The 14,236-nt window shown below is 45.9% G+C and overlaps 1 non-coding gene across 1 annotated transcript; it reads left to right on the top strand.

The window, feature by feature from the left end:
* Positions 1-742: 742 nt before the first annotated feature.
* Positions 743-815, top strand: trnak-cuu (transfer RNA lysine (anticodon CUU)). The gene has a single exon. It is a non-coding gene; the product is annotated as a tRNA-Lys (tRNA).
* Positions 816-14,236: the final 13,421 nt, after the last annotated feature.

Genomic DNA, 14,236 nt, shown 5'->3' with positions numbered 1-14,236 from the left:
CATGCACTCCCATGTTCCACCACAAGGGAGCGCATCCACTGAAGTCCCAAGGGATCCCAAGAGACTGTTGGATGCTCTAGTTACAAGTTATTACTCTGGAAAGTTTCAGACCGGGCACTTGTTCAGTGTTGCTGGAAGGCCCAGTGACCGGGATATCCTCTACCCGGGGTTTTCCTGAGCCTGTGCTCGGTGCACGGGGAGCTTTGGTCCGGGTCCGAGATAGCTTGCATCATGTGACAATGTACCCCGGACTGCTCTTGTTCCATTTTATCGTCCACAAGTTTACATTTCAAAAACGTTTCCGCCAACAGGCGCTCAATCCGTCTCTCTGCAAAACGTTCTTTTCACAAACATTTCTCTGACCGGAACTGCACCAAACAACAATGTTCCTTTCAAAGTTATTAAACTCCCCAATTTACACGTCCGCAATGTTAAGGACAAGGACTGAAAGCGCATTGCGATCAGAAAATTGCCGGACCCCCTGTGGTTAATGACAGAGCTTTTGATGGTAGATCTCCGTACACACCTTGGACTTCAGGACAACCTGTTTCGTGGTTTGAAGTTCGAGATAAACCCACGGGGCGGAGCCAAGAGGCGCCTGGCAGCAATCAGCGACAGGAAGATGCAACTCAAGCAGGCCCGGCTTTCAACGGCATGATCATCGCCGAATCCCCCGCCATCAACAGCCTGGGATCACCATTGACCACTAACTGAAGGGGATTGACTGGAGTGATGTTGAGAAGCCTGGCTAGCTCAGTCGGTAGAACATGAGGCTCTTAATTTCAGGGTCATGGGTTCGAGCCCCACGTCGGGTGAATTATTTTCCTTAAACTTTTATGTTGCTTTCACGGGAATTAATCTTCTTTTGCACAATGAAAGAAATGCTAACAGTTTTGGTCTCCTTATTTATGGAGGGATATACTTACATTGTAGGCAGTTCAGACAAGGTTCACGAGGATGCAGGAAGAATGTTCCCGATGACAAGTTGGCAAAAATAATTCAAGTCTGTGAGATACTCAATCATTATTTCAATCATTAATCCACCCACAACATTTGAGATACAACAAGGATCCATAGCTTTGCCAAGCCCAGCTAGCTCAATTGGTCAAACATAAAACTCTTAATCTCATGGTTGGGGGTTTGAGCCCCACGTTGGGTAAATAGCTTTTGTTGCAAGCCAGTAATGACATGGATTCTTTCACTAAACCACCCCAACTTACAGTAACAAAGCCCCGCCTAAAGAATGAGCAATTGTGGGTGACTGCATGTTGATCAGCAGAGAACTTCCTCCTCTGCGATTCAACTGAGGCTCAGCCTCCCACGATCACCTCTCGACAGTACAGGCTGCTGTCCAGATCGATTATACAGAGGCATGGAATACAAGAGCAGGGAGGTTATTCTTGAACTGTTAGGCCACAGCTAGAGTACTGCATGCAGTGCTGGTCACCAAATTACAGCAAGGACGTGATTGCACTGGAGAGGGTACAGAGGAAGTTTATGAGGATGTTGCCGGGACTGGAGAATTTTAGCTCTGAGCAGAGATTGGTTAGGCTGGGTTTGTTTTCCTTGGAACAGAGGATGCTGAGGGGAGACCTGATTGAGGTGTATAACATTATGAAGGGCCTGTATAGAGTGGACAGCAAGGGCCTGTTTCCCTTAGAAGAGGGGTCAACAACCAGGGTGCACAGATTTAAAGTAATTGGTCGAAGGTTTAGAGGGGATTTGAGGGGAAATCACTGGAACTCACTGCCTGAAAGGGTGGTAGAGGCAGAAACACTCAGCACATTTAAAAAGTACTTGGATGTGCACCTGAAGTGCCGTAAACTACAGGGCTACGGACCGAGAGCTGGAAAGTGGGACTGGGCTGGGGAGCTGTTTGTCGGCTGGCACGGACACGATGGGCCGAATGGCCTCCTTCCGTGCTGTAAATTTCTCTGATTCCATGATGAGCAATTAACATTTTAAACCAGTCTCCTAAAACACAGAGTGAGTAAAGTCAGATAGGGGATAACAATTCCTCAAGGGACGCACAGGGTAAGATAAAGGAAAAAGGGAAGCCCTGGACAGATAGCGGGAACTCGACACTGCAGAAACTCGAGAGGAGTATAAAAAGAGCAGGGGTGCAGGATCAGAACAGCCACGATATTATTAGATGATGGAGCAGGCTCGAGGGGCCGAATGGCCGACTCCTGCTCCTTACGTCCTTATGTTAATTGTTGAATCATTGCCCATTGCACGCACTTTACTTGAGGTGTCTGATTCAGAATGTTCATTGTAACATGTAATGAACATGTAACAGTGTAATATCTCGAAGTTTGCAGATGACTCTAAACTGGGTGGCGGTGTGAGCTGTGAGGGGGACGCTAAGAGGCTGCAGGGTTACTTGGACAGGTTAGGCGAGTGGGCAAATGCATGGCAGATGCAGTATAAAGTGAATAAATGTGTGGTTATCCACTTTGGGGGCAAAAACACTGGGGCAGAATATTATCTGAATGGCGGCAGATTAGGAAAAGGGGCGGTGCAATGAGACCTGGGTGTCATGGTTCAACAGTCATTGAAAGTTGGCATGCAGATACAGAAGGCGATGAAGAAGGCAAATGGTATGTTGGCATTCATAGCGAGGGGATTTGAGTATAGGAGCAGGGAGGTCTTATTGCAGTTGTACAGGGCCTTGGTGAGGCCCCATCTGTAATATTGTGTTCAGTTTTGGTCTCCCAATCTGAGGAACGACGTTCTTGCTATTGAGGGAGTGCAACGAAGGTTCACCAGACTGATTCCCGGGATCGCAGGACTGACATATGAGGAGAGACTGGATCAACTGGGCCTGTATTCACTGGAGTTTAGAAGGATGAAAGGGGACCTCATAGAAACATTTAAAATTTGGACGGGACGGGACAGGTTAGATGCAGGAAGAATGTTGCCGATGTTGGGGAAGTCCAGAACCAGGGGACACAGTCTGAGAATAAGGGGCAAGCGGACATGACATATGAGGAGAGACTGGATCAACTCGGCCTTTATACAATGGAATTTAGAAGGATGAGCGGGAATCTCATAGAATCATTTAAAATTCTGATGGGACTGGGTCGTGCCAACTTTAGCTCAGCCGTTACATCGTAAAACCATCTTTGTGAAGAGTTTGAATTTGTAGTAATGTAGTCGCTGCCTGGTGTTTTTGTTGTCATTTTCAATCTCCTTCTTTCACACTGAAACAAATGGTAACCCTATTTGTAAATTAGGAATGCGAGATTTTTAGAGAGCATATTTAAATGCTTCACAAAAACATTCTGATCACGACAACTACCGGGGATCGATTCCCAGTTAGAGAAGAAATTTTGCTACCACCGTTTTTAATTGAAGTGAAGTAATTTAATTAAATTACACAGATGACCCAAAGCACTTCAGAGTGGTGTCAAAACAAATGAGTTGGTAATTAGAAATAAGGAATGTCAAAAGTTGGATTTGAGTTTCTGGGATGGAGTATAAATAACCCTCTGTGCACTGGAACTGGGAAGGGTGAATATTGAATGAGTTGTTTGCGGGTTTGAAATGCGGCTTGTATCTGCTGGTATTAACCGATAGCATTGTTTAGCAGAATGAAAGAAATGCTAACATGATCACTGAGGGACAGTCGAAACTTCAACAACTTAATTTTAATAATTTGTGAAACTTGAATCATTGAGGAAGTTTTACGCCCTTTCTGATTTTACACAATCTGTATTTTGGGAGACTGGTTTTAAATGTTCATTGCTCATCATGGAATCAGAGATGTTTACAGCACGGAAGGAGGCCATTGTCACATGAACAATGAACATTTAAAACCAGTTTTTGCTGCAGAAATAATGTTTCCGCCCATGCTTGAACCGTGGACTTTTCGCGTGTGAGAAGAATTTGACAACATCTGCACGACAGAAAATGGTGCCTAGTTCTGTGCGCAGAGAGAAGTGTTCAGCAACAAGCTGAAATACTCAATCCCTCTTTCTGCAAAAAGTTCCTTTCACAACATTTCTCTGACCGGAACTGCACCAAACAAAAATATTCCTTTCAAGTGTGCAAATTATTTTCGTTTAACTTTTATTTTACTTTCATGGTATAACATCGTTAAGGAATCGATAATCTGCTTTTGCACAATGAAAGAAATGCTAACTGAGGGAAAGTCAGTCGGTCAATAATTGGTTCTGTGCTCTGCATGTTGGTAATGTAGCCAAGATGATCCAAAGATCGTTGGGAAAGCAAGTTGTGAGGAGAACACAAACAATCTGCAAAGCGATATCGATAGGCTCAGTGGCTGGGCAGTAATTTGTCAGATGGAGTATAATGTGGGAAATATGAGGTTATCCACTGTGGTCGGGATAAAAGTCAGGCCATCCTGACGATTCAGTGCTGTGTGTGGCCACCTGCAGGTTGAGTTTGAACTTTAGTCTCCTGTCACATGAAATAAATGAGGGCAGCAGGCTATCTCTGCCTGACACCGGGGAAACAGTGAGACAGACCTTGGAGCAAGGGTCTGGTTATTGACAAACAGCAAAGGAAATATTAATTATGGAAAAAAAATGTCTGAAAGAACAGTGACCCGACCTGATTTGAACACACAACCTTCGGATTTAGAGTCAGACACACGACCGTTGCGCCACGCGGCCTATAAAGGGAACTGGAGATGTTCGTCGAAATGAAGGTTCTGCAATACAAGGGGCTTGGAAATCAGGAGAACGAGTTTCGAGGTTTGAAATTCGAGATAAACCCATGGTGCGGATGCAACAGGCCCCTGGCAGCCATCAGCGACAGGAACATGCAACTTAAGCAGTCCTGGCTAGCTCAGTCGGTAGAGTATGAGATTCTTAATCTCATGGTTGTGAGTTCAAGCCCCACTTTGGCCGATTTTTTTTCCTTACATTTTTATGTTGCTTTCACAGGAAAACATCATTAATTAACCCATAAATTCTTTTGCACAATGAAAGAAATGCGAACTGATGGAGAGTTGAACTTTTAATCATTTGTTCTGTGCTTTGTATAAGAACACAAGAACCATTTGGCCCTTCTTTTGCACTGAAACAAATTATAACCGTGTTTTTTAATGAGCAGTGCGAGATATTTAGAGGGCACATTTCAATGCTTCACAAAACCATTCCTTTCGTTAAAGCCACTCGGGATCGATTCTCGGTTTGGGAAGTAACTTTGATGTAACTGTTTGTAATTGAAGTGGGGTCATTTTATTAATTTCGATGCATGTCCCAAAGCACTTCAGAGGGGTGTCCAAACAAATCAGTTTTTTATTAAAAACACTGAATGTCAGGAGTGGGAGTTGAACCCACGCCGCCAGAGGAGACTGCGACCTTAACGTAGCGGCCTTCGACCGCTCAGGCATCCTAACTGTTGGATGTTCCAGGTCCAAGTTATTACCCTGGAAAGTTTCAGAACGGGCACTTGTTCAGTGTTGCTGGAAGGCCCAGTGACCGGGATATTCTCTCCCCCGGGGTTTTCCTGAGCCTGTGCTCGTTGTACGGGGAGCTTTGGCATGGGTCCGTGGTAGCTTTCATATGTCGGCTGCTTGCTGGCTTCAGGTGCTCTCTTACCAGTGTGCTCAATTCTTCAAACGACTTGCTTGCTGGTTTCTCGGGTGCGAGCAGGTCCTTCATTAAACCGTATGTTTTCGAGCCACAGCTAGTCAAGAGATGGGCTATTCTCTTGTCTGCCTTATTGTCGCCGAACCAGTCTTTGGTTACAAAGCTTTGCTGGAGCCTTTCTATAAAGTCCTCCCAAATAGCTCCAGCATTGTATTTTTCTTCTGAGCCGTTGGTCGCCATTCTGTGGATTCTGTAATCCCGCAACTCGTCGCCACTGTAAAGTCCTGACCCTGTAGTACAGACTCACACGAGGCACATACTGAAGTCAAGGTCACTCAGGACCTGCACCTTTATTACACAGCTCTCGAATGCCACACTTGCCTGAGACCTGTCCTTCTATACCTGTCTGGGAAAGGTATCCAGTGTCTCCTGCAAATGCACCACTGGTGGTAAGGTAAGCTTGTGGTTACAGATCATCTCTGGTTACATTCATGTACGGCATGGTAAGGTACAGTTATGTACAGTAGTGTGAGATACATGACAGTATTGGTATTCATGGTGATTGCAGCAATTATTTATCGTCTCACAGACCTTAATTATTTTTATGCGATGAATTGATCGAGGATTGAAACCAGGTTAGTGCGCCAGATCTTAACCCCTCGACCACCAGGGAACAGTTACGATACATGTCGATATATTTATATATATTTATATATGAACCTGAATATCAACGGCTACCTACCGAGACCTCGTGGTGGAACGGTAGTGTGTCTAACTTTGAGTGAGAGAAATTGTTCCACAGAGACATCCAGATCATCTTTTGTTCCTTTTAAACACTAGAAACTGAGACAGGGGAATAAATAGAGAAACCAAAGTACAGGAATATAGTCAAGAGGAAGAGAGAAGGGGAAAGATACTGTCCCCACCCAGAACTAATGCAGAAACCCCTCTGCTGCGCTCGGGGTGACCACACACAGCCTGGATACACTAACGTCCCAACAGCTCATTGACTGTCGCAGTGGAACCGTGCGTTGCTTCAGAAGACAGGTCGAAAAAGCGAAGTCACTGATTCCGTCTCATGTGCTCCTCCGATCAAGAATAGCAACACACTAAAAATGCTTCAATAATGGTTACACCTTATCTTCACATTAGTTAAATTGTTGGGTCGTTGTTCTAGGGGTATGCTTCTTGATTCGGGGTTGTTACTTGAAATTTGCGAGAGATCTCTGGTTCAAATCCTGGACAAACCATCAGTTTACCAAAGATTTTTAAATTACATCGAACTTTTGCAAAGAAGGGCTTGTATTTCTTCAACACCTTTCAGGAACTCATGACGCCCCAAAGCGCTTTACAGCCGTTTAGTTATGTTTGAAGTGTTGTCGTGTGGGGAAAGATGTGCCCAAATCACCCCACACGAACCGCACATCTTTGCGAAGAAGTTCGGTGCAAAGAATCAGGTATCTCAGGGACTTGGACTTTCTATGAATGAGTTCTGCTTGTACCTGCATTCAAGCTTGAAACAGTAACTGCGCTTCCATCTTACGGGAGCACCGTGTAGCGGTTAGTGAGTAGGTGACCAGTTGATGTGCGCCGCTTTCAATCTTTGAAATTTCACCAAACAAAGAAACAGTGAATCCAACTGTCCCTGTAAGCGACAGATTGAAGGGATCGGTGCTCCAAACAGAGCTGCAACACTCGCAGTGCAGGAATAGGGTCCGCAACATTAAATGTTAGAGTTATTAAGCAGACAATAATTAAACATACACTTAACAATAGTACTTACACCCAAACCATGCGAATGTTAGCCGAAAAACTCAAACACGTTACAGTTCCCAACTCGGTGTACAAATTGATCAAACATTAATAGGATTCTAAACTATCTGTTCCAAATGCCACATTTTATATCTTTTCCTTACCCCTGCTACGTGACAATTGAAACTTTAAATAGTATTACCGAACACAACTGCCCAGCTTCTGATGGATGGTCATTAACCTGAAACGTTAATTCTGTTTCTCTCTCCACAGATGCTGCCTGGCCTGCTCAGTGATTCCAGCATTTATTCTTTTTATTCTCCAAACTTATAATCAGAGTATCACTTCCCTTGTCATCTAACTACATTCCTTCGTGATATGCAGCCTTGTCCTACAAACCAGGATCCTTTAGGAAGATTCAGGCATTCATTGGAATTATAACTTCTTAACGATAACAATTATGTGAAGTATGTAACTATGTAATAATTGCCACCAGAAGGCACGACTATTGGAGTCCTAATGGTCACCTGCCCACACGTGCAGGTCCAGTATAAATGGTTGGCTGGTATGTTGTTCAGGCATTCTGGAGTTGTAATAAAGAAGACGAAGGTCACACTAAGTTTACTCACGGTACTCAGCCTCGGGGAGTTCTTCTATACACAACAATTGGGGACGAGTAACATAATACGAACCTTCACACAACCATGGCTGCTGTTGGAATATTAGAGAGATCCGTAGAGGGTGATTATTGGGAAGCCTTCGTCGAGCAGCTCGAACAGCACTTTGTGGCCAACGAGCTGGAAGGAGACACTAACATGGCCAAGCACAGGGTGGTTCTCCTCACCGTCTGTGTGCCTAAAATATACAGCCTCATCAAGAATCTGCTCACACCGACAAAACCAACGGAGAAGAATATTCAGAGTTGGGCACACTGGTTTGCGACCACCTCAGACCGAAGGAGAGTATCCTCATGGTCAGATATCGTTTTTACAAGCACCATCGCTCCGGGGACCAGGACCTGGCGGATTATGTCACCGACCTGAGTCACCTCGCGAGACCTTGCTATTTTCGAGCTGCGTTGGGGCAAATGCTGTGGGACTATTACGTGCTGGGCATCAGCCACGAGGACATTCTTCGAATGCTGCTGGCTGCTGAAACCCGAGACCTGAGCAGGGCCATCCCGATCGCTCAGGCATGCATGGCCACTGACGATAACACCAAACAGATATCTTCTCAACATCGAAGCTCACCGGCAAGTACTGTTCATAAAATGACGTCGCTAGCCGGCCGAACTTCATATGGCAGGGTCTATACGTCTGTGGCTGCAAGACATGTGATGACTCAGAGTGCGCCATCGGGTGTGAATGTGAATCTATTAGCACCGCGTTGGTGCTGCGGTGGTAATCCTCGGGCCCATCAATGTCGATTCAAGCAGTACGTGTGCAAAGGCTGCACAACGATTGGGTACCTCCAGTGAATGTGGAAACGTGCTGTGAAATACCACGTGGCTGAGGATGATCGATGCGGTACGGATCACGCAGCAAAGGCAACTCAACCCAAGGAACAAGGACTCCCAGGTGCAGGTGGGGGTGTTGCATTTTATCAGGGAGGCTTTGAGGGTGTGCCCGAAACGTTTCCTCTGCCCACCTGTGGCTCGCTTACCGTGTCGGAGTTCTGAGTAGAGCGCTTGCTTAGGGTGTCTCATGTTGGGCATGTGGACAATGTGGCCCGCCCAGCGGAGCTTGTCGAGTGTGGTCAGTGCTTCAATGCTGGGGATGTTGGCCTGAGCGAGAACACTGATGTTGGTGCGTCTGTCCTCCCAGGGGATTTGCAGGATCTTGCGGAGACAGCCCTGGTGGTATTTCTCCAGTGATTTGAGATGTCTGCTGTATATAGTCCACGTCTCTTGAATGGTGACAGATTAGGAAAAGGGATGGTGCAAGGAGACCTGGGTGTCATGGTACATCAGTCATTGAAGGTTGGCATGCAGGTACAGCAGGCGGTTAAGAAAGCAAATGGCATGTTGGCCTTCATAGCGAGGGGATTTGAGTACAGGGGCAGGGAGGTGTTGCTACAGTTGTACAGGGCCTTGGTGAGGGCACACCTGGAGTATTGTGTACAGTTTTGGTCTCCTAACTTGAGGAAGGACATTCTTGCTATTTAGGGAGTGCAGCGAAGATTCACTCGACTGATTCCCGGGATGGTGGGACTGACCTATCAAGAAAGACTGGATCAACTGGGCTTGTATTCACTGGAGTTCAGAAGAGTGAGAGGGGACCTCATAGAAACGTTTAAAATCCTGACGGGTTTGGACATGTTGGATGCAGGTAGAATGTTCCCAATGTTGGGGAAGTCCAGAACCAGGGGTCACAGTCTAAGGATATGGGGTAAGCCATTTCGGACCGAGATAAGGAGAAACTTCTTCACCCAGAGAGTGGTGAACCTGTGGAATTCTCGACCACATAAAGTAGTTGAGGGCTATTCACTAAAAATATTCAAAAGGGAGTTAGATGAGGTCCTTACTACTCGGGGGATCAAGGGGTATGGCGTGAAAGCAGGAAGGGGGTACTGAAGTTTCATGTTCAGGCATGAACTCATTGAATGGTGGTGCAGGCTGGAAGGGCTGAATAGCCTGCTCCTGCACCTATTTTCTATGTTTCTATATTTCTATGTCTCGGAGCCATACCGCGGGGCAGGTATCACCATCGCCCTGCAGACCATAAGCATCGTGCCAGATTTGAGGTCCTGGTCTTTAAACACTCTCCTCCTCAGGTGATCGAAGGCTGTGCTGGCACACTGGAGGCGGTGTTGGACCTCGTCATCGATGTCTGCCCTTGCTGATAGTAGTTTCCCGAGCCGTGGAAAAGGTTCCCGAGGCGTAGTAAAGGCACTTACAGTCTTCCTAAATATAGCACCCTTATTCTATTCTCTTAAAACAAGTTCCTGAATTCTCGGCTAGCTGTGTCGGTTTAGAGCTGTGGTTTTATCCTCAGATAGATTCTATCACAGTGTTTCCGTCGTGTAGTAGTTATCACATTTGCCTCACACACGAAAGTTCCCCGGTCCGAAACTGGGCGGAAAGATCTTGATAACTTGAAAATGGGCCGAATACCTGACTCCTGTTCCTAACTCTTACGTTCTTATGATGTCTTGACCTTTCACAGAAGAACAAACTCTCCTCTGAACATGCATGAGAAAGCTCCAGAAAATATTTCCCCCCGAGGTGCTTTCGCGTGTGAGGGAAACGTTTTAACCGTTACACTGCGGAAACATCTCCACTTACAGCACCAGATTACCAAAATTAAAACGAATGAGATCGGGAGAAAAGTTCCTCACATGCTCAGAGCAAAATATATGATTGATGGTCTACAAAAGAATGAACAAACTTCAGCACCAGGTCAGACGGAAATGTTCAGCGAGCAGGTGGACTGCTGAATCGCACTTTCAAGGAATTGGTGGTGACAAAACAAATGGGTTCCGCTTAATGATTAAATGTAAGAAATGGGACATAAACCCACATCTCCAGAGGAGACAGTGACCTGAACACAGCACCTTAGACCGCTCAGCCATCCTGACTATTCAGTACTGTGTGTGGCCACCTGCAGGTTGATTTTGAACTTTTGTGTCCTGTCACATGAAATAAATGAGGGCAGCAGGCGTATCTCTGCCTGACACCGGGGAAAGAGTCAGACAGGCCTTGGAGCAAGGGTTTGGTTATTTCGACACAGCAAAGGAAGTATTAATTCTGCAAGAACAATATCCAAAAGAACAATGACCAGTGAGCTCCCTCTGTGCTGATCGGGAATGTGTTGGCTCACCTTAAACAACTTCTGTCCCACACTGAAAGTTCTCAATCCTTCTCCTCCGCTGCCCTTTACAGAAATGTCACCAATCACCCAGCCACCGTGTTCACTTCCTCACAGTGGGGCCACAGAGGCTCCTACCATATCCCCGCGAACAGCGAACTCACCCAGTTTTCAAAATTAAACCCCGAACACGTGCCTGGCAAAGGGCAGGAGAAGCCAGATAGTCTGTAAGCTCGGTCTATCACAGAAAGTATTGGTATTCATGGTGATTACAACAATTATTAATCGGCTCACAGACCTCAATTATTTTTATGCGATGAATTGATCGAGGATTGAAACCAGGTTAGTGCGCTGGATCTTAACTCCTTGACCACCAGGGAAAAGTTACGATACATGTTGATATATTTATATATATTTATATATGAACCTGAATGTCAATGGCTACCTACCAAGATCTCGTGGTGCCCAGTGTAGTGTGTCTAACTTTGAGTGAGAGAAACGATTCCACAGTGACACCTGTCATGTGTCCTACATGGTTATTGCTTGTACTATTACAAATTTTGCACCAGAGGGCACTGCAGTGGGAGACTTGTAGCTTACCTGTCCAGGTGTGCCTGGCCTAGTATAAAAGGCAGGCCACCAGGTGTGATCTTCACTCTGTGGTTATCAATAAAGGACTAAGATCACTACAGATCAAGCACGACACATTGTCTCGTGGAGTCATTATCAGAGCATCTGAAGGTATAACAATTGGCGACGAGATTACGGACCTTCACACGAAAATGGCTAACCTTGGTACGTTGCAGCAGTTCGCCGATGGTGATGATTGAGAAGCCTTTGTGGAGAGGCTTGTCCATTTCTTAACAGCAAACGACCTGGCAGGTGACAACCCGGCCAAACTGGCTGATAAGTGCAGAGCTATCCTGCTAACCAGTTGTGGGCCCACCGTCTATGGCCTCGTCAGGGGCTTGCTGGCACCAGCGAAGACAATGACCAAGATGTACGAGGAGCTTGTAACACTGATGCAAGAACAATTCAAGCCCAAAGAGAGCATCCTCACAGCCAGACAGCGGTTTTGTACACACCGACGGCCCGAAGGCCAGGGGATCACGAAATATGCTGCAGACCTCAAGAGGCTGGCGGCACCGTGGGATTTTGGTGACCACCTCACCGAAGCACTGCGGGATATCTTTGTCATCGGAATCGGCCGCGAGGGCCTCCTTCATAAACTACTCTCAGCGGATACCACAGTCACACTGCAAAAGTCCATCTCCGTGAGGCAAACATTCATGACCTCGACCTGTGGCTCTAGGAGGATGACTCATCCTCAGGACTCAAACCCGGCAAGTACTGTACACAGAAGGGTGTCTTTTAGAGGCTGGACTGTAGAACGTGAACCTTCTCAGGGGAGAGAGAACAGGCCCCCGAGTCCCTTAACTCAGAGTTCATGGTCAGATCAGCCATGATTTTATTGAATGGCAGAGCATGATCGAGAGGCCGAATGGCCGACTCCTGTACCTATTTCTTATGTTCTTATGTTAATCATTTAAGGAGCTTCAATCATTGATGAAGTGTTCTCCCCTATCTGACTATATACACTCTGTATTTAGGAGACTGGTTTAAAATATTCACTGCTCATGCGACTTTTGTTCAATTTATTTGCAGCAAAAATAGCCTCCAAAATAATCTTTCCGCCTGGGCTTGAACCAGGGACTTTTCGCGTGTGAGGTGAATGTGATAACCGCTACACTACAGAAACGTTGTAGTTAAAGTAATCTTAGGAATATAACCAGAGTTTAACCTACACAGCTGGCCGATACTTCAGGAGCTGGTTTTCCGAGAATAGAATGATGGTTTTGGAGTGGATTTTCAGACATAGCAAAGCATGATGGGGTAAGCCACCACGAAATGAACTTTGTACCAAGAAGCCTATCTGCTATCCCTGATATAAACTCTGCAGGAAGAAGTGACTCCTGGCCAGGTGCAGGCCACTGTTTCATCGAAAGCTTTGCAGCAGAATAACTAACCACAAAAGAAGATAACGAGGAAGGGCCCCCAAACTCGCACCATGCTATCAGGTTTCACTAGGACTAAAAAGTTGAATGTAAATGAATTGCGTTGCCATATGGATCGATTGGTTGTATGTAAATGAATTTAAATGATTGTATTCCGCCCCCTGTAAACTGCTTATAACCCTGCAGCACAAGGCACTCGGGGAGATCGCAGGATCTCAACTCATCTCCCATAGCTCTGTTAGCAATAAAGTTGTCTCTTTTAACTTACCAGAGTCTATGTGAATTTATTTTCAATGACAGTGGATGCAGAGAGGATGTTTCCACCGATGGGGGTGACTAGAACTAGGGGCATGATCTTAGAATAAGGGACCGTCCATTTAAAACTGAGATGAGGAGGAATTTCTTCTCTCAGAGGGTTGTAAATCTGTGGAGTTCACTGTCCCAGTGAGCTGTGGAAGCTGGGAAATTGAATATATTTAGGACAGAAATAGAGAGTTTCTTAACCAATAAGGGGTTAAGGGTTATGGGCAACGGGCGGGGATGTGGAGCTGAGTCCATGATCGGATCACCCATGACCTTATTAAATGGTGGAGCAGGCTCGAGGGACCGTATGGCCGACTCCTGCTCCGATTTCTTATGTTCCTTTGACTAATACACATCACCATCCTGGGGGTCACCATTGCCAAAGTAGATGTAGGAAAGCCTGGCTAGCTCAATCTGTAAAGCATGAGATTTTTAATTTTAAGGTTAATGGTTCGAGCCCCACCTTGCGTGAAATATTTTCCTTGAACTTTTATGTTACTTTCACGGGAATTAACCCACACATTCAAAAAGGAGTTAGATATGTCCCTTATGGCTAAAAGGATCAAGGGGTATGGAGAGAAAGCAGGAAAGGGGTACTGAGGGAATGATCAGCTGTGATCATAGTGAATGGCGGTGCAAGCTGGAAGGGCCGAATGGCCTACTACTGCACCTATTTTCGATGTTTCTAAATTTCCCCTTGTGGGGGAATCTAGAACTTGGGGGCACAGTTTCAGAATAAGTGGTCATAAGAACATAAGAGGTCGGAGCAGGAGTAGGCCACATGGTCCCTCGAGCCTGC

The sequence above is a fragment of the Pristiophorus japonicus genome, unplaced genomic scaffold (assembly GCF_044704955.1).
Source record: "Pristiophorus japonicus isolate sPriJap1 unplaced genomic scaffold, sPriJap1.hap1 HAP1_SCAFFOLD_52, whole genome shotgun sequence".
Classification (NCBI taxonomy): Eukaryota; Metazoa; Chordata; class Chondrichthyes; family Pristiophoridae; genus Pristiophorus; species Pristiophorus japonicus.
Note: the sequence above shows the minus strand (reverse complement) of the source record. Positions and strands in the feature narration are given on the sequence as shown.